The sequence below is a fragment of the Lycorma delicatula genome, chromosome 2 (assembly GCF_047948215.1).
Source record: "Lycorma delicatula isolate Av1 chromosome 2, ASM4794821v1, whole genome shotgun sequence".
NCBI classification, from domain to species: domain Eukaryota; kingdom Metazoa; phylum Arthropoda; class Insecta; order Hemiptera; family Fulgoridae; genus Lycorma; species Lycorma delicatula.
This window is the reverse complement of record NC_134456.1, coordinates 126,721,892-126,744,499: the sequence shown is the minus strand read 5'-3', so window position 1 is coordinate 126,744,499 and position 22,608 is coordinate 126,721,892. Positions and strand designations below refer to the sequence as shown.

General features: G+C 30.3%; 1 protein-coding gene across 3 annotated transcripts in view; it reads right to left on the bottom strand.

The window, feature by feature from the left end:
• Nucleotides 1-22,608, bottom strand: part of LOC142320246 (aristaless-related homeobox protein-like) — a 430,467-nt gene that overhangs the window by 81,610 nt on the left and 326,249 nt on the right. The window lies entirely within an intron of this gene.

Genomic DNA, 22,608 nt, shown 5'->3' with positions numbered 1-22,608 from the left:
ATCTACAACAATATAATTTAGATGGCTCTTGGTAATTTTATTTTAAAATTTGGTTACATTTTTGCTTTCTCTTAAAAAAAATAATACCTTGAATTTTGTTTAACTGTTATTTAATTACATTTAATATTTCTTTTATAAATCGTATAACGCTTAATTATTGTCGATTACCGTTGTTTAAATATTTAAAATTGAGAACAAGCGTTTCGGTTAAGATGGGCGATTAGATGTTATTTAAACTAATTTTAAATTGGTTTTTAATAGAAGTAAAAAGTAAGAGTGGTGCATTCCTGAACAAAAGTGGCGCCCATGAAGAAGAATACAGGGAACTTGTTTTTTGAAGAGAGTCGGGGGGGTAAATGTTGTCGACCGCCGTCTACCTGAATGTTTGTATAGCTTTTCAACATTTATTAGTAATAAAATAGTACTCTGATTACCTTATACCCTAGATTGCGCATCTTTTTTTATACCACACATCTGTGAATATAATTTGAATAAAATTTATACTTATTTTTCAATTTGATTGTCCTAAGGTGTTTTACTAATTTTTGAAAGTCTATTCCAATTATCGATCTTTTTTTTAATAGAATATTTAAAAATATACACACCACATAAAAAAAAAGTATAATTTCACACGTTTAATATCATAACGTAAGTAAAACATAATTTCACAACGCATTACGCGTTTCTATATAACAGTCGTGAAATTCTACATTTATCCCCAAATAGTAAATGAGTGAACCCGCCTGGTTAGTTTAATCTTTAAACTCGTCATCGTAAAATTAGCTGGTTTTTGAAGTCGAGAATTGTAAGGTTCGATTCGTTGTAAAGGCAGCTGCTTTTGTATGGATTTAAATGCTAGACTGTAAATACTGGTGTTCTTTGGTGGTTGGGTTTCAATTAAGCACACGTCTCAGGAGTAGTCGACCTGAGTCTGTTCCAGACTATATGTTTACCAGTACATTTACACTTACACTGCACTTCATCAGGCCTGACCAGCCGGTAGCGGTAATTGCAATTTGTCTATACACACCAACCCAAACCCGGCAGTAACTGGAAAACTGGTTTGAAGAAAATAAATTAAACGATTGAACTTCATGAATATTACGAAATAAAGAGGAAATGTTGTATTAAATAAGATATTTTATATTTAAATCCAAAAATGGATGGAGAAAATTTACTAGGTAGATAAAATAACAATATATCGTAATTCTTGCAGTTCTGAATTTTTGTAAGACTTAAGAACACAGGAATAATTTTATGAAAATTAGTGTAATTATTTTCTTAACAATTTGAACGAAATAACGTTAGGTTTTCTTCAGGAATGACGACAGTAAAAAGTTCGTGAAGCTTGGTAAATTAAAAAAAAAAAAAATTCTAAACAATTTTATTAAAATTTTAATTTTATGTGTTCACAAAATGTATCATTTATCCCCTCGTTTATAATCTCATTTTTGTTTTTATAGATGAAAATAAAGTTCAGGTACGTTTTGTTAGGATTTTTCATAAATCACATAAGGTTCCTTGTACGTTTTGAAAGTAATCGTTTAGATTTAATTAAAGTAGGACTAAAGTTTAGAGAGACTTATAATCTGTATTATGAATTATAATCAGAAATTTCAATAAGAACAAAAATTAGAAAAAGCAGTGTCAGAACAGAAAGAGGAGTACATGTAAAATTACAGTATATTTTAAATTAGTTAAACCTCAATAGTAAAGAAACATAATCAATTTGTAACTATTCAATTGACACTCGATAACATCGGACCTCAACAGCCATACCATGTTGAATACACCGCTTCTCATCTGACCACCGAAGTTAAGTAACGTCAAGCGCGGTTGAACTTGGATGCGACCGCTTGGAAACAAAGAGAGAAATAAGGAAAGAATACAGCCTATAAACTCTTTTCTTCATAATTTGTATATTTCTGTATCCAAGATTTATTAATCAAAATTAAGTTCTAACTCTTGAATAGTTAAAAAAATAATGAACAAGAGAATTGTTTTTAAATTTATATGTATGTACTTCAAAGGTTTGTTGTATTTAACTTTATTTGTTTCTTTTATCCAGATTCTGAATTCAGTCGTGTTAACCGATTAATAAGGACTTTAAAAATTATCTAAAATGAAATGCGTTGATATCTACTTTATTTATTATGCTATACTTCTCTGTAATAAGTTAAATGAGAATAAATATAAGGAATGAATTTATATTAGCAATTAGAAACGTGATTTACAGCTGTATTTTAAAGTACTGAAATTTTTGTCATTATACCTTGAAATTAAGTGGGTTAAATTTTCAAAGGTTTTCTAAAAACGTTTAACCATAAAATAAAAACAAATAAAATGGCTCTGAAAAGAGGATAATTAAATTTGGAAATTCTTGTTTAATTTGAGAGGGATTTGTATAGTTTAGATGCGATTTAAGTACATACATTATAACCATTTACGACTTTTAAACGATAGTTAGTGAGAAAAGCTTGATGATATTTATAGAAGCAATATTATACTGAAAATTTACTCAAATTGTATGGGATTTATTTGAGCTGTACAGTTAATTATTTTATTAAAGTTAAGCCAATTTAAATAAATACGAATCTTGTTATTAACTTTTTCTTTCTTTAGTCTCTCTCTCTCACTCTGTCTCTTTCTATCTGTCTATCTATCTATATATATATATATATAAACAGTAATTTAAACAAATTAGATAACTTAAGAATTTAAAATCACCAACAACATTTTATTTCGTTAAAAAGTATCTTATTGCATTATTAAATTTCGAAACCACATAAACATATTAATCAAAGTTTATACTGAGGTCCACATAGTGTGGTGGTAAATCTTGTTTGTAAATGACGTAGCTGTCTGAAATCTGTTCTTGAAATATAAAATAATTAAGAAAACCGCAAGATTTCGTGATTGTATAATTTTTTCCTAACTGGCTTCACCACCTGAACGTCACTTCTGTATAAAAAAAAGGAATATATTACTAGATTTCTTTGCTAAAAACAATAGAACCTACTGTGATATACTACAAAATACTGTAAAAAGATTGTATCGTAATAGTACATAAAATGCTGTTAATTTAGTTTTTAAAAAATGATAATAAATTACACTAATGTACGAAAAAAATTTGAAATTTGTTGAAAATTTAAGAAATTCACCGAAATTTTTTTCATTTAAGAAATTCATTTAAGATTTTGTACTGTAAGTACGTAGGATTTGTGTAATGAAATTCAACAACAAAGATATTTTATAATTTTTAATCGTTTTTCCACTGATCCATCTGTATAAAAATTGGTAAGAGAAGTGAAAAAAAAAACTTAAATAAAATACCAGTAACTTAGATAAATTGCATTCAGTTTAGGCATTTACAGCTTGTAATTGCATTTCACAGTTGAAATTAAATTTATATGTATAAATAATATTAAAAGATTTTTTTTTGAATATCCTTAAAATATTTTATTTTAAGACCTTGTCATAAAAACTAGAAGTAAAAAATTATGTTTAATTAGACTTGACTGTAAGAATTGAATAATATCCTATAATTTTCATATATTAAAACGTAAAACATTTTTTATACGGAATAATTTAAACAGTCAGTTAAAATTTTAATATTTTGTCTATTTCGTGTATATGATGCTTTTTAAGTCTTTTCCTGAACCTGTCAACAAGTATTACATCGTGTTATGCTACATTTACAAAAAAAAAACTCTTTAAAAAATATCTTATAATACTAATTAAATTATATTTACCAGAGGTTTGAGTATAATAAATTGTGTTCGTAAATGAAATACCTACAAGATAGCTTTCTAAAATAAATATTATAACCCATCATTTAAGTCTACGCCTATTAACCTGTCAGCGCGAAATGAAGTTTTCTACACGTCACGGCTTATTTTCTTAAATCCTATATAACGTGCAGAACATGTCATGAGTGCTTTGTTGTTATAATCGCCGATTTATTTTTGCGTTGCTGCGAATATTTAATATGTATTGATAAAGGAAATAAATGAAGACTATTTTTAAATGTGTATCCATTCATAATATTTTTTATGATAGATGAAATTAAAAAAAAAAAAAAATTTTTTTAATTATTTTAGCCACGGTTTGTAAAATCTATAAATTTGGTTTAACTGAATATAAGACTTTAAATTTTTCCAGTTATAATATAGTTAAATAAAGTCATACAAATTTAGATCGACATTAAATGTTAACAAACATTAGTCTAGTATCGTCGCTTGTTAATTGAATACAGTGTATATTCGTTCAATGTTAAATTAATTGAATACAATGTAATGCAGGAAATATAAAATAGTCAGCTCATAATATCAACAAGAAAAATAAAATATTATAATTAAGATTAAAATAAAGTAAAATATAATTTATTAAGCACCGAGACAACACTCCTGCAACATCAAATTACCATAGAGGAGTTATTGAATTTCTCCATTGATTGAAAAGGCTTATTCACGAACTGTCGATTAGGATCTCCAAATTTGCTCAGTGAAATAGATTTTAAATAATAATTATTTCATTCAAATAGTATACATAAAATTAACCAGCACTCCAACCAAGTGCTTCTTTATTTTATTATTTAATGACAAGATGACAAGAGTTGCCGGTTGTTTTTCTGTCATTTTACATACTAATAGAAAGAATAAGAACTTTCCAATAACACATACTTAAAATATAACCGACTTGCAGTTTACGATCGGGTTCTAAAGTTTTTTAAAGTTCAGTATTTTGTACGATTGAATTCAAAATGTACATCCTAGCGAGTAATCCTGTTATAATCTTTAAGTCAAGAATTACTCTATAGTATTGACTAACGTAAAAATATCAGAAGTTTTTCCTGTTTTATAATAACAAGATTTCTCCCGTCCCGAAGCATTTTCATTCGTCAAAACGTCTACAGTAAAGTAGAAACATTCACTATTTGATAATATAAAGAGTTAATTTCCTCATCGCTAATAAAAACTGAGACAACTTTATAACCTATACCCTAATTAGAATTCCCCATACGAGTTTGGATTTTAATGAAAACTCAAGAATTGTTGAGATGGATGAACGCGACTGATTTTCTCATAAGGAAAACGTGAACAGTGATGTATTTTGTTTGTGTAAACAACTAGTCTAAAACTAGCGATCGGGTATTTCTATATTCTTAGTCTTCTCTTAAATAATAAGAGAAGTAAATAATAAGAACTTTACTTCAATGGTGGAATTTAAATAATAAGTTCCACTATTAAAGTAAAGTTTTTATCGTCGATAAACAAAACAAAATTTTTGCTTTTATCATCTATAAATAATAAATATAGAAATGGACTCCGAAATGAACCTTGAAGAACTCCATTGCTCATAATGATTGTCTCAGCATTAATTCCATTTATATTTTATTTAGTAACAAATAAAATAAATAAGATAACTGTACAATATTTAATCAATTATTTAACCAATTAGGTAGTGCGATTTAGTGTGAGAAGATGTACGTAATCTGTCAGTAAATGCTACCCTACTAAATGGCATTTGTATGTGTGTGTGTGCGCGCGCGCGCGTCCCCCTTAGCTTAGCACTGGACTGTGCTGATCACTAGCGGAAAATCCCGATTCGTTAGTACATGTCTCGTGGTTGTCATGTGTATACTTGTTACATTATTGTATATTGATATACCGTAAATATATATATATATGGTATATCGATATCGGTTGTTTATCGATATATATATATATATCGAAATATGGGAAAATTTAGTACTTTTTAACCGGATACGAATTTTCGGACGAAATCTCAAATATCTCAAAAACGGTCGATCCTAGCACTCTAAAAAAATTTTCGACCCCCGAAAATACTCCATTCGCTCCCAGTGGTATCCGAAGTGTTCCGGGGGAACGTTTGGAAATTGGGGACGGGGTGCGATGGATGCCACCTTATTATCTCGGCAACCGCTCGTCCGATTTTCACGATTCAAACGGCTTATGTATTACCAAGTCGAGCGCTAACTGTTTAACGCAATGGGTATGCTCTTGATCGACCGGATCTTGGTTATTCGAAAATTAAATCTTTTAGATCTATGTTTTGATTGCATTCACCCAAAGTAAAACTTACCGATCCGATCTTTCGCTAAATACGCTCAAACCTGTGCGCTAGCGCAGCTGTAAAGTATAAACTTATGAAGACTGAAAAGTGGAAAATAAAAAGTATACAAGAAAACGTATTAAAACCCCACTGTTAAATTGAATGCACTGAAATGTGTGAAATAATTTTAGGACGGTATCTCAGAATGGATTTGACAACAAGCGTTGATGGTCATATGTAAGATTATGTGAAAGTCATATCTTCAAATTAAATGTTGTTTTTGCCAATTGTTTTTCTTATGTGTGATGAATGGTCTTAAGAGTGGGGTGCAAACACGCTAATATGCGTGAAGCTGGAAAAAACATCAAAAATTTTAATTTACTATGACTTTCACATAATCTTACATATGACCATCAACGCTTGTTGTCAAATCCATTCTGAGATACCGTCCTAAAATTATTTCTTACATTTCAGTGCGTTTAATTTAAGAGTGATGTTTTAATTTTTTTTACTTATTTTTATTTATTATGTGATGGTTTTCCTTCATAAAATAACGAACTATAATCAAAAAGTAGGTAACGAAATGTACCGATCACTAGCGGAAAATCCCGAATCGTTAGTATCAATTTCTACAGTTAAATTTCTAATTTAACTTTCGTTATATCTATGTTCAACACACACAAAAAAAAATATTTTTACACAAGAGGTAATTAATTTTGGACACCTAATATTCCCATTCCGAGATGCCGCCTGCCAGGGCAACCCGCCCGGAGGGCTTAGCTGCGAAGGCGTGCCACAGGCACGCCCTGCAGCTAGTGTTTTACTAGATTTATAACCCCATCTAACATGGAATAAACCAAATTGCAGTGAATTAGATAGGAAAAAGGCATAGAATGGAATCTTGAGAATATAAAAAATAATAATAGTAGTGAAAATCAATAATTAAAGATTTTCATATTGGCTAACTCGCATATATATATTCACACACACACACACACACACACACACACACACACACACACACACACACACACACACACACACACACACACACACACACACACACACACACACACACTTAAACAAACAAAAAACTTTAACAAACTTTTATGTGACTAATTAATAAAATTAAACATAATTGAATGGGAATTGATTACACAAAACAAATGCACACCTAAGAATAAGTAAAAAAAATATATATATATATTATTAATTTAATATTAGTAACTGGAGAGAATTGGATGAAACAAAGATTATTATCAATTTATGAAGCCTACATGATAATTATATCTCATGATATCTAATAAAGCAGGTAATAATTATCAACTCTTGATTATATCAAATTATTTCATCATGCGACAGAATAATGAGGAAGACCTTGTAGTATGACGTCATATCCAGGAAACCGCTATTGTAAACACACAGAAATATATTTACGTACACCTACACCTAAGCATTAAATATTCATGCGTTTTTCACGTTATAAACTGATACACCCCTATATTTGTTTCAATAAAATTCTATATGAAGTTAACTAGAGATTAATCTTCTATGGTGGAAAACTGCTAAATGGTATTTATAGACTATATTGATAACATAATTGCTCAACTGGTTAGTAAATTAAACATGAGTATGTTTAATTTAACACAAAATTTTATAAAAACATCATTAATTATAGGCGTGTGATAAAGATGACTTTCTTTTATGTAAAATTATAAAAGCTTTTTAAATTATATCTTTGATACTATACTTTTATTTTGTGACTGATTAAAATTACAATACCCGGTACACTTCTGCTAATCTTGAATGCGGATGAGGTTTTTTAATACGTCGTAATATTTAAATAAAATCATTGTTCATAGAATATATGAATCCATGATACGGTTATGTTTTAATTGAGAGAACACCTACCGGCATCTTTCTAATATTTAAGTTAATTTTACAATTGTTAAAATAAGTTTGGAAGGTAAAGTGGTTTCAGCTTCCTAGGTCCTTGATTATTATCAAGTAGGTTTATGTCTTTTGAGTTTTTTTGATTATGTAATTTTCTTTCGTATTTGGGTCTGAGAAATTTAATTTGTTAAAATTTTTGGTTTTACAGAGACTGTGCAGAAAGTAGTCGTCTGATTTTAGAATCCGTGTAATGGCATACGTCACCAAATGTATGATGTATGTCATATTTGTATGAAATGTGTTCTTGGTATTTTTGTATATTGCTTAATCGATTGCATCATCAGCAGAGATTACTTTAGTTGAGTTTAATGTGCTTGGAACGGTCCAGTGAAATGGAAAACAGAAATGGAACTAAAACATTTCTCTGTGGTACACTACCATGAATTATTTTTACTGATAAATATTTTAACTTCGATACGAAGTAGCGAATTTAAAAATAAGATTTTATGATAAAAAAGAAAAACTGAAATAAAAATAAAGCGGTTTTATATGATTTTTCCTTCTTTTAATCAATTGGTGATAAAATCCTGTTGTATGATTAATAATAAATAGTGAATTAATATTTTGTAATTGGTCGGTTCATAATTTATATTTTGTGAATGTGTAATCAAAATCTAAGTATATTTAATTAATAATAACTAGAAATTTTACGACATAAATAATATTTGTGGGAAAAAATGTATTACTTGTTCTTAAATTTAATTACATCATATTATTATTAACTTTTTTTTTTGAAAAAATAATTGTTAGCTATCGCTTTTTTTTCATTTAGTTAACTTATTTTAAAATGAAAAATGATTGCTATGAAAAATAAGTTTTTTCGCTAATGCATTCCCATTAATGTTACAGCCTACCTTTCGTATAATATACTTGTCTGATACGTATTATTATTAAAAAAAGAAGAAAAAACTACTCATTGATGTCATATAAGTATAGGGGACTGGACTGAACTATATACTAGCGGTAAAAGTCCTGAGGCCAGTGACTGTGTAGTTTATATATGTATTCATATATATGCACGTGGTGGACTGTTTCCTGTGGAAGCGGAACAACACCTGCTACTTTTTACCTTCAGGGTTGTTCAGCTACCGATCAAATAATCCATTGACTCCTAATAAAATTCATCTTCTATATCCAATCGAGCGGTTCATATTCATTAATATAATATATACAGTTTTTGTATTGAATTCGTTCTTGCGCGTGGACGCCCGCGCGCTCACATATACAAACACACACACACACACACACACATATATATATATATATATATATATATATATATATATATATATATATATATATATATTCTAAGGTTACATATATAAGCTCCAAGGTTAAAATCCTAGTAAAAATAGTTGTTTTTATATGGATTTGGATACTAGACCACGGATACGGGTGTTGTTTGGTGTTTTTTTTTTTAACCTCCGGGACCACCGTAAGGTATTACAAAGAGGATGATGAGATGAATGACAGATTTTGGAGCGTGTGAAAATGCCATGCCTGACCGGGATTCGAACTCGGGACCTCCGGATGAAAGGCCGAGACGCTACCACTCGCACCACGGAGGCCGGCGTTCTTTGGTGGTTTTTTTCTTGATGAATCGGAGGAATCCCATTTACAGGTAGAGTGTTGGGCTCGCAACAGGTCAACACAATCTTACTTCTTAAACAAGAACATTTGTTTAAGTGCGTATGTGTACCTGCGCCCTACCGACTAAACCTCCTATCTCACCACCTCCCCTCGCAATCATGCATCATTCAGCCCCGGGAGGTGCCTTCGAGCTCAGGGAATCCAGAGTTTCCGTGCTTCATCACCGACGCCCATCCACGCAAGCGCGGACAAACGACGACTCCACAGGAGGCTGTCCTTCACTCCATCGCTCTCCAGTCCTTTTCTTCTCCTGTTACACAGGACTTTATTTAGGTAACCTATTCTACTAGATACCCCTCCTCATTTCCTCTGCTTCCTTAGCCCTAAGTGTCACTCTAGCGAATTCCTCAACTGCTCTCCAGTAGTCCTCCGATTTTAGCATATACGCCATCAGATCTTCCGGCTCTAGGCCACTGACGCCAGCACGTCCACGGTGTTCTTTCCAATCCGGACAATGGAACAGCGTATGTTCTACTGTGTCTCGGGCATCACAGTACATGCATTCGGGTGACTCCTGCATGCTAATACCATACAAATATGACTCAAAATTGCCATCACCCGTCATCAACTGTGTAACATGATAACTCATGTCATCATGTTATCTCTTATTCCATACTACCAGTTTAGGTATTAATCTCCTCGTCATGACTGCTTTTTTCCCATCCTCCATCGTTCTTGCCAGACACGCAAGGTGCCCGATCTAACCTCGGCTTTATTCCCACCACCTATCTGCTTATTCGTTCTTTCACCAAAAGATCATGTCACTGTGATGTGTTACTATTCAACTTTGTATTACATAAAATAAATAAATAAAAATATGTATATATAATTATTTTTAAATTTGTTTAAATTTTCTCTTAATTAATTAAACCGTGTTTTTAAATAGAAACTGATATATACAGCAGTAAGTCTTATAGTTAATTTATCTCATTTAATAATTTTTTACTAGTAGAGTAATTTTTTGTTTTAAATAGATTTATTAATAGGAAAACTCGCTGATTATTGTCTGAAGACAATCGTTATGTACCATTCCATTCGCATCTCATCATCGAGAACAACCAGAATGCGTTCTATATTTGATCCAACTATAGGCAAGTCTAACGGAATTTATTTCTTAAAAACAGTTCCTGAATTGGAGTACGGTTTCAAAAACTCTTTTAGTGTAATGATAGGATTTTAAAAAAAATTTTTGTCATTTTTTATTTCTTCCTGACTGAATAAAAACACTATGTAGTTGCATGATTTCTCAAACTGAAAGGGATAGGTAATTTCCACTGCTATACAATATCAGACAAATTTACTTATGAATATGACGCGTATTCGTATATTAATGAACGTATTTTTTAAAGCATCTGAGATTTGATACTAAACGAAGTTGCCTTTTCTGAGGTAATGATTGTTACACGGCCAGTCACTTTGGTGAGTGGAATGATCGCTTGTAGGATTGAACATCGCCTGAATTTCGATGGGCTGAATTTTGAATACGCCAAGCCCATCGAAATTCAATTAATATGCCAAAATAAGTTCAAATCACAGAAGAAGTAAGAAAACTCAAACATCGTATACTTGTTATTCTTGGGAGTGGCTATTTTATTATTGCGATTGAATTTTGTCGTAAGTCGAGTCGCCTATAACTTTTGTGGATATGGCATCTATAAAAAAAAATTACTAGATTTATCTCTCGAGATCTTTCTAATTAAAAACTGTATTGGTTAAAAGGAGGTTAACCGTTTTTATCATATAAAAAGAAATCAAACGTATTCTTTTATAAGTTAAATTCTTCAGGATTAAATGATTGCTTGAAAGAATACAATATTTCTTAATAGATTCAAAATTAATTATCCTCATAGAGGTTCATGTTTTTGAGAATATAACGAGTATCTATCCGGTGACTTGAGCCAAGGAGTTTTCTAAGTTTTGACTTTTTTTAAGAGTTTTTTAAGTTGCCTTTCTAAAATATACTAAAAATGACGAGATCATAATACAGCATTTTAGACATGGCCGTTAATGTAAACGTTATGGTATAGATAAAATACAATTTTTCTTTTTATTGAACTCCAAGTATACCGTAGAATTTTTGTTCTCGGATTTTATACGATATCATAGTATAACGGGCACTGTCTTTAACTTAAGAGAGATAAAGCTAAATTATTGTAAAATAGAGAATTAAAAGATATTCATCTGTTCTAATACAAACATATAATCGTTAAAATTTTATAATTTTACATTTAAATCAGTAATTACGAACCGTTCAGCAGATTAAACTGATACTTTATTAACATATTTGTTCAAAACCTGTAATTTTTAGATAATACATCAATGTATTAAAATATAATTAATATATTCACATTTTGTTTTATCTACGCATAACTAAAGAAACTGGATCGTTAAATACAATTATATTCTGACCTTATACTATAATACATTTATTTGCATGCAAATACCTTGTAATGCCCTACAAACGTGTATACTAGCGCACCTTAAAAAACTGCTGGATTCAGGGAAGCTCATTCACATCTAACAACTCATTGAAAGAGATCTGCTGTAAAATAGTTTCCAAGAAATGTATGAAGATACTTTTTAAAGAATGAAAATGAAAGGATTGGAATTCCAGGAAAGTAGCAGTAACATCTCTTTCAGTTGTTACCGGTTGTTTTCCGGTTATAATTATAATAAGTAAATATGACAGGACTATTACTCTACTCAGAACTTTACCATATAATATGGTAAAGGTTCTATTTAGATAGCGTGCTTGTTTCTTTTAATTTTTTTTTTAATATTTGAAAAATTATTCACAATAAATATATATAAAAAATATTACTAGTAAATGTCTAGCAAGTATTAATTTAATTCTAATTTTCCTGTTATTACCTTTTTTCTAGATAATTTAACAACTATATAAATAGTTACATTATTTTTCAATTGTCTTATAGCTTGAATACAAGTTTTTTACAAACTTACAGTGAATATCTAAATTTAATTAAAATATTTTTCATTAAATTCATAAACTGAAGGATAATTTTAAAAGCGAGAAAACTTTCCAAGAAGAGAAAATAACCGTTTTAAAAATTGTTTATTATATTCGGTAATCAAAATCGAAATATAAATACTGAATAGAATTTATTTATTATTCGGAAAGAATTCAAGTAACGTTAAAAAGTAATAAAATTTACACATGTAAAAATTGAATATTAAGGCAATAAAACATTTATATACACGATACTGCATATTTTAATAAAAATAAAAAAATATTATTGCTATCATATAAGACCTAAAAAATCAAAAGAAATCTTCAAAAAAAAATGTTTTAGCGTTTAGTGTGAGTGGTTCCATAGGAAACGACCAAAAATTTGTAAAGGATAATATTGACGAGCTTTTGGAAGGCAGAATTTTAGGACGGTTACGACAATAAGTAGCAGTTAGAAATAAAGAGGTAGTAGGACGAATATTCGAAACGAAACAATTTTTGGCAGAATGTTATAAAGACGAACTCGGTCGGTGGGGGCTCTATTCAAGCATCTAAATTTACTTAATTTTGTTTTAAGAAAGTGTAGAAGGTAAAGAATAAGATAAATAATACGTAACAACACTGTCAACATGAAAAATAACGAATAAGATAAAATATTAATACAAAACATAAAGGGATGAAGAATAGCATCAAACCAGATTAATGATTAATTTGAAACACATCTCAAATACTATCCCAAATTCCTGTGTATTTTTGAGCTGACTCCTTTTTTTATCATTCGACTACAATTGTTTCATATAAAATAACTATATAAGCCGATAGAATTTCTAGCCAACTGTCATAAATTTGATCAAATGCAATATTGTTTAACAATCAGTTTAAAAAATATTTAATAAAGATATTTTTTAATGCAAAGCATTTATTTCTTTTGTACTGATCAAGCTACGCTAATCCATTTGTAAATTATTTGCACGGGAATGAAACAGAATGAAAGCGATTTAAACTTTTAAGGGAACATTGCAGGAGAGAAGTCTAACTAAAAACTTACGACTCACTCGCTGCCGATTTGTAAATGTTAATTCTAACAAGTTGTTAGCGCTGTAGTCTGACTTTTTAATCTATATTAGTACAAATTTATTGTATTGGAAGCAAGTAGATTTCGAACAACGATTCGTCAGTAAGAAGTTTCCGTTAGCCTCTGTAATTTAACGATTAGTAATCATTATTATTATTTCATTAATACCGATTTATTTTTAACAAAGTGTAGTGAAATTGTAAACTAATAACAACAAAGGCCCAAAAGTAATGTCATGTAACAAACATACATATATACAAATATTCAATGCAACAGTCTCAATTTACAAAATAAATGTATTATACCCGTCAAAATTACATCAATACTTCTTTGTTTATACTTATTTACAATTTATCTGGTTCTACTTTTATAAGAAAATATTTTTAAAAAGGCGATAATTTTCTACCGTTTAACAGTTTTCATTCTGAATTAAATTTTTCTATTGGCAATTAGATATGAGTTAATATGTAAAAATTACAAAACTGTCATGTATCTATATACTTGCTGTAATACAATCCGATAAGTTAAGTTATTCAGTTGTATTCTTTGGCGCCATACAAATATCTCATCTACTTTACCGCCTCGTACCAATTATGCTTGAAGTTACTGTGACCTTCGACTGGTAGTCTAAAGTTTTGCATTATAAATACGAAACTATCGCTGATGAAATTAATTTTTTCTTTGAATGGTTATGCTGTGCAAATTTTATTAGTGATGTTCAGATAAATAGCGTTTGGTTTTTGATCCAGTATTAGTGTTATCTTGAGGAGATTCCTTTTACTTCTGTAGAATATTTAATACTGTAATGCTAATAAAAGTTCTTTCAGTATATGACTTGTGTGATATTAGGTTGTTACAGGAATATGTGTGTGTGTGTGTGTGTGTGTGTGTTTATCCATGCGCGCTCGTTTCTACTGGTTTTAATGTGTTTGTAGCTTATTTATGTATCTGTATTGATAGAGTATAAAAGTGAATTAACTTATATTACTTCTAGTTTATTAACTTATATTTTTAAAAGATAAGATTAGATTCTCGCTGTTAGAATTTTTCATTTTACTTTGTAAAGAAAAAATTTATTTTTGTAGTACGAAAAATTTACACATACAGAATTAAAAGAATAGAAATATTAACCTGCATCACTTACGGAATTTCTTTACGTCATATTTAATAATAAAATAGATATGTAAAAAATTACACGTACGGAATTTTAATTGATTAATAAGAAAATACAATTGATAATTAAAATATTTTTGAATGAAGAAAAAATACAGATCTCTCTATCTCTTTCTTTCTTGCCATACGGTGGTCCACGATCTAAGGATATTTTCTCAACGTCGGTAAAAAAAGAAAAGGAAGGCAAATTGTTGGACCTCCCACTACGCTTAGTTGAATTGTCAGAACAAATATAATTAATCATATTTTCTTAACTAACATATTTGATTTGTTACTCAAATTTTTTTTAGAGAAAGTTGAATAATAACTTTTAATTTACTTCAATATTTTTTACGAAGTGATTAGAACATTGTTGATATCGATATTTTTCTTTATTTTGTCAAACGAAAATAAAAAATAAACACGATACATAAATCTTAAATCGGAGTAAATTATAATCAGCACTTAATAAATAGTTAATTATATAAATATTTTAGAGAAAAAGATTTACATTTCATTCTTTATATAAAAGTAAAATTATAATACAAGGCCAGTTTAGGGAGGGATGAAAGGGAATTTCTGACCTATCATTTTAGAAAGCTCCCTCAGACTAATATATTTTTTAAACCTTTAAATATACTACTGAAGAATATTAAATTATTTCAATTTTATTAAGAGCTCAATCTCCTCAGTAGTACAGTCAGTGAAGATTGACTGTGGAAGTTTCAATTCGATTCCCGGCAAGGATCAAAATTTTTACATCAAGATAGAAAAAAAAAAATCTCCCTACATTTTCCTATCAATAAAAGGTATAAGTTAAAAAAAGGAAGATCCTAGCTTTCACCATATATACGACGTCTATAAATAAAGGAATGAGACTAGATTTTTATGGCAACCAAAGTGGCAACACTGTAAAGTTACTAGTAAACATATGACTATATGAACAGCTGATTTATACTAGGTAACTAGGAATCAGTTGCGAACGATCCACGCTCTGGAAGACCGTTAACATCAAAAAATGACGACAGTGTTGAGCAAATCAGAGACTTGATACGGTACGACTGGCAGTTAACTGTCAGAATGATTGCAGAACAATTGAATTTGACTCGTACCACAGTCCATCAAATTTTGACAAACGAATTGGACATGAAAAAGGTTTGTGCAAAACTGATCTTAAAAACCTCACTGTTGAACAGAAAAACAGGGTGGAAATGTGCCACGATCTTCTAGGGCAAATTGAAACTTATCCTGATTTTCAAAAAAATGTTATTACTAATGATGAATCGTGAATATTTGAGTATGACCCAGAAACAAAACGCAAGAGCAAGGAGTGGTACACTTCAAACTCACCACGTCTCAAAAAAGCAATGGCATTGTCCATAAAAAGCTTTTTCCTACAGGATAGACTGTAAATCAGTATTTTTACCGAGAAATTTTTGAAAGATTGCAGAAAGAGTTGGCCGAGAGAGACCAGCCATCAAAGACAACTGGCTGCTGCATCATGACAACGCATCTTGTCACACTGCATTCTCAATTCATGAGTTTTTGGCAAAGAAAATCATTTCTATTGTTCTTCAATCACCTTATTCACTGACTTGAGTCTCTGCGCTTTTTTCCTACTCCCGACTTTAAAAAAAAACCTCAAAGGACATCATTTTGGAATAGTAGAAAACATTAAAAAAATGTTACCAACCATCTGAAAGATATTCCGGTTTCTCAGTTCCAACACTGCTATGAAGAGTGAAAAACCCGTTTGAAGTGTTGTGTGGCTTCCCAAGGGAACTACTTCGAAGGTGATGTAGTACATGTATAATTAGATTGTAAATAAAATTTTTTCTGAGACAGTCTCATTACTGTATTTGCAAACTTCGCGCGCGCGCGCGCGTGTGTGTGTGTACATATGGAGATGAAGATGTTTTTATTCTATAAAAATGTGGCCCTAATAATACAAAATATTTGTGAATATAAGCCGATTTAATTATGAGAGCAGTTTTGATATTAGAGTGATCCGGTCTACAAGTTGAGCATACAATCTTGAGAATACGTGTTTGCAAATCAATGAATTTATTTAATTTTATATTTACACTAAACACCGTACTTCAATTTTAAAAATATTTGCAAAAAGTGTTGTTAATTGAACGTAACGTCCTGTATCTTAATTTTAGTTAATCTTGTAAAAAAAAAATTCAGCTATGTGAAATAGAAAGGAAGGAATATTAATGAATATTAATATTGAAAGGAATATTAATATTAGAAAGGAATATTAATATTAGAAAGGAATATTAATATTAGAAAGGAATATTAATGAAAATATAAAAATTTTGGTTCTTTTTAAGTTAACGGTTCGCGATCAACATCGGATATCAGAGCTACGTAGAAAAATGGATACATCTCATGTGAAATTATTAGGCTATAAAGTGTATAACTGTACGTACTGAAATTGTTCGACTTCAATAGTAGAAAATTTGTAATAGATTAATCAATTTTTAAACTAGTTTCAATTATTCCTCTCTTTTACTTCTTTTTTTAATTTAACTTTTACACTCTATACGCATTGTTCCTAGAGTTTTCGTATTAGATAAATGTTTGTCTGAATATGTACTGGTTGATGCCCTTCCCGACGGTAAGAAGGAATAATGGTATGATATTTATATTTTTAGGCATGAAATATTGCATGCCTGGCTGGGATTCAAACACAGAACTTCCAGAGAAGAAAAAATCTGATGTAGACATCACATAACTTCCTTGTACGTCTATTAAATAACACATTTAAAAAAAAATGAAAAGTACATAAAATTTTATTTCATTAATAACGTCCGACATTTTTTCATATATATATATTTTTTATTTTTATTATTGAATTATTATTTATTGTAAAACTTTTTACAAACAAAGACTAATAATTATTAATAAATCAATTTATTTAAATTAAAGAAAAAGTTAAAAAAAAGGAGATAAAGTCTGATTCTAACCGATGTGCCTTCCCCTTATAAGATCCAAATAATTCATTAATTAAAATTTTATTTGGCCATAACTCTGGAACCAATGAAAATAAATACCACTTTTGATATATCGTTGAAAAGCTCTCAATGAGGGCCTATTATTCCAGTTAAGAAAGTCCAAATTTCCAGATTTTTTTTGGATCTTGGGCTTTTTGGACACTTTTGATTCAGTCGATTGCTATCAAAAGGGGTGGGGCACAACTGCATGTTACAACAGTTCTAAATCCAAAATTTCAACATCCTACGGCTAATCGTTTTTGAGTTATGCAAGATACATACGTACGTACAGACGTCACGCCGAAATTAGTCAAAAATGGATTCAGGGATGGTCAAAATGGATATTTCCGTTGAAATCTTAAAACCGAATTTTTTTGCGATCACAATAATTCCTTTACTTCGTACAAGGAAGTAAAAAATAGTAATTAAAAAATAATTTGTATTAAAATGCGTATTTTAATGTAGAAAAATATATAAATATCTAAATTTAAGTTCCGGCATATAAGTCAAGCCCTAAGTAGTGATATTTTTCTTTAAATTATAATTTTACTTCAAAAATTTTGACTTTCACGTCCATATTTAGGGTATTTTCTTAATTCCACGATGTTAATTTCACCTTGGCAAAAAATAGAAACAGAGATTTTATACAGTAGATTCAAATCCCTGAATTTATTATTGTCTTGAAAACTATTGTTAAAACAAAAATTATTGTTATTTTATAAAACAGGCATAAATATTATTATCGTAAATTTGATTATAATACAAATGAAATCTCATAAAAACAGAAGAATGAAATGTATTTAATAATTATACACCAGGAAGAGAATAATTACAAATTATTTTCAACTAATTTAGTAAACCTTGAATTCTATTTAAACCTGGAATTTAAGAATCCTTGAATTTACTTTCCAAGATTAAAATGATAGAATCACGGATATAAACATCAATATTAAATTTTGTTTCTTTATTAAATTATTAAATCAAATTATATATGATATTTTATATTAGGTAATTATGTTACCTAAATGTTACCAGAAAGTTGCAATTTTCTTTATTTGGCGTAATTTACGTAAACTTAACCTTGCGTTAAAAAATAAAATTTTAATTTAAACATTAACCTATTTTTTTTCATTACTAACTTCACTAATTAAAAATTTAGGGAGTTTGTAAAGCTAAAAAAAATTAATTTCATTTTTGCAGATTTATTACAAAATTTGTTTTAACAATAATATCACGAAAAAAATGAATTAACGTTATGCAAATATCTTATTTTATTTCAGATTTAGTAATTTAATGTTTTATATAGTATATATTTCAAAAGTTTACCACCATTATAAATTTGGATTCAACCGTGAATAAGTGGGATAAATAAAGTTAAAATTACACCATCTTGTTGATTAATGTCATGTTACATTACAAATGACTGTGTATTTTAATAACAGAAAAAACTCTTGCTAAATCGTGTTAAATAAATTACTCTCAATTCATTTTTTATCCTCTTTTATGAAATAAAAATAAGTAATCATAAGCTAACTAAATGTGTATCATGCAATATTTTATTCGTTCTTAAATACAGTTTAAAAAGATTCGATTACCTAAACAGTAAATGTACTGTGCACAGTCATTTATAAGAACACATTTTATAATAGAGCACATTTTCAAAATCCGTTAAAACCGATATTTTCTACTAGAAGTATGTGTACCAAATAATTTTGGAGGTTCATCTATAATTGTTCTATACCTGATTGTATACTGATAAGATTTAATCGATTACATCTAAGCAATAGATACTATTTGATCATAAATCCTGAAACATGGTCATTTATTTTTTTACTAGGATTTGAACCTAAAAACCTTCGGCTTCGAAAATCAGCTGTTAAACGACTGATTTGCAACGACGAGTTAACCATTAGTCTAGCCCGGTGAGCTAGTAAGATAATGATAACATTTTTTTTTAATCTCCGGTCCACCGTTACGTATTGCTTCAGAGGATGAGATGAATGATTGTAGCGTGTGTGAAAATATCATACCTGACCGGGATTCGAACCCGGGACCTCCGGATGAAAGGCCGAGACGCTACTACTCGCGCCACGGAGGCCGGCAATGATAAAATTATTGACTTGAACAGAAATAAACACAAGAGCGCATTATTTTTAAATTTTTATATATTTTTTACTTGCAACTGTATGCTTTTACTCATTCTTGTTCAATAAATGAATGAATCTTTTCATTTTGCCTGTTATGCGTACATAAATTTCGTTTATTCTGTTAATATCCTATTATTATTGAATTACTCATTGATATATCCTGTTTTCAACAATATAATAAAATAAAAATTTAGTTTTTCAAACCCGAATTATTATTATTGTAAATCTGTAAAATAGAAACCCTCATTAAAAAAAATCTAAGCTGTTATTTAGGGTTAATTATAATACATACCACATATATACTAAAATTTCAAAAAATAATAATTAAAATGAAAGGTCTAAAGGGGAAAAGATTGTTTGATGTTTGAAACATGGGGTATAAATAACTTTAAGGAAAATATAAAAAAATGAAATGAAAATACACCAAATGAGTGAATTATGTACATCACGTATCCATCAACGTGGAACCATGGCCCATCAGATCAAAATCAGTCATCGAGTCCTTCCCCATCTGACGTTACGGAGAGAAAGCTACACGTTTTCCAGTGTCTGTAGGTAACAACTCGTGAACCACACGAATTCTATACGGATACACCTTTAAACACTTGCTCAATGCCATGTGGACACTACCATCGAAGATACCAGACTGGCTAGCTAGATAGGCGTCGCACAGACTTCTTGAAACTAACAGAATACGCAGCTTGCACGTCGTTCAACTTTTGTGATGTTAACACTTTCGATTGATCGCTTTTAGCTGCATCTGCCACATTTCCTGCCTCTTGGAACTTGTCGTACAGCCCCTTGATAGAGAATTTGTTTGATGCATCCTCACCATAGTTTTCTGTGAAGCACATCTGATGTATTGGGAGACAATGAATATTCTCTGCTGCATTGTTTAACCCATATTTCGTCAATTTTCCTCGATTAAACGTGCGACAAAAGAAAGAAACATTAAAGTTGCGTCACTTTTTGAACACTCTGAGTTTATTCGTATCAGTTTTCGAAATTCTCATGAAATAAATTACCAAATTCTTTCTTTTTTTTTTTTGTAATGAAAGAACGGGCATCAACACTATGGTCTTAGCCCGGTGGAAATTAGTAGCGTTTGAAAAGATGCCTTGTCTGACCAAATATCTAGCCACCATTATGCAGAGTGAGCAACATAAAAGCCGCTGCAGAATCGGTAGGTTATGTTGGAATGAAATTTTATGAATGATACGGATAAATTTAATAAGAAAAAATAAAACGTAATTTAAATGTTGCATTTATTTACCTTATTGTTACAAAAGATGTTCAAAATGATCAGCCTGGGCATCGATACACTTTTGTGCTCGACTGATCATATTGAGAGTCGTTTGACATAAAACTTGTCAATTGTGCTGATTTCTCGTTGAATGTTCATCTTCAATTCATCAATATTTTAGGGATCAGACGCATAAACACTCTCCTTTAAGTAGCCCCAAAGGAAAAAACCGCAAGTAGACAACTCTGGAGAACGTGGAGGCCACCGTCCTCTACTGACAGCTCATTCATTTGTGAAAGATGCATGAACGCGATTCAGTGAAACGTTTGATATGTGACACGTTGCTCCGTCTTCTTGAAAGAAGCTGTATTCTTTTTTATTATCAATTAATTGCACATAGAATTCTTCGATGATCGTGAGGTAAACTTGTGTATTGATAATCCTGTCAAAAAATATTGATCCCACTATACGATTACCGGAAACAGCACACCAAACACCAATTTTCTCATCGTGAAGTGGACGCTCGAATATCTAGTGAGGATTCCTCGCTATCCAGTATCTGATGTTCTGCGAATTAACATGGCTGGTTAAATGAACCATGCCTCGTCTGACATGAAATACGACATCGGATCTATCTGTCCACCAACAATGTTTTCGAGAAGCCAGTTGCAATAAAGTCGTTTCGGTTTGTCTGTCTCCTCCAGTTGTAACGCGGTATGGTTTCAATTTTAATTCACGAAGAATTTTACGACAAGATGTATATTTAACACCAGATTTTTGGTATAACTTGCGTAGTGATTTTTTTGAACTGGCCGTAATTCTCCTTTCAATATCGGCAATGGTTTGTGGAGTCGTAACGGAAGGTTGCCTATTTCGTTTTGCATTTGAAACGGAACCTTTGAACGGCGTTTTTTTAAGTAAATCGTGTATGCTATTTTTCACTGGGATACAAGCATTCGGAAATTTCTCCACGAATATTTGACGTGATTCTTCAAACGATCCAGAACGAATATAGGCCTCAAATACAGCTAGCCTCTCCTGGATTGAATAAGGCATTTTACACAAAACAACCGCACTCACAATACTGCACTGCAACAAAACGGCAGCAATAATCGGTGGTAACATATACAACCACTAGACGCTAGTTGTATGAGAGTCTTTCATAAATAGTGTTGGTTAGCGGTTTCATTACGGGTTCGGTTTTATGTTGCTCACTCTTTACTTAGCCATCACAGCTAGGACGGTGGTAATGGGTCAGTTTGTTTATTCAGCAGATTATATTTTTCTAAACATATACACACATTTAAAAAATACTTGGTAACTATTATACGACTGTTTATCATTTT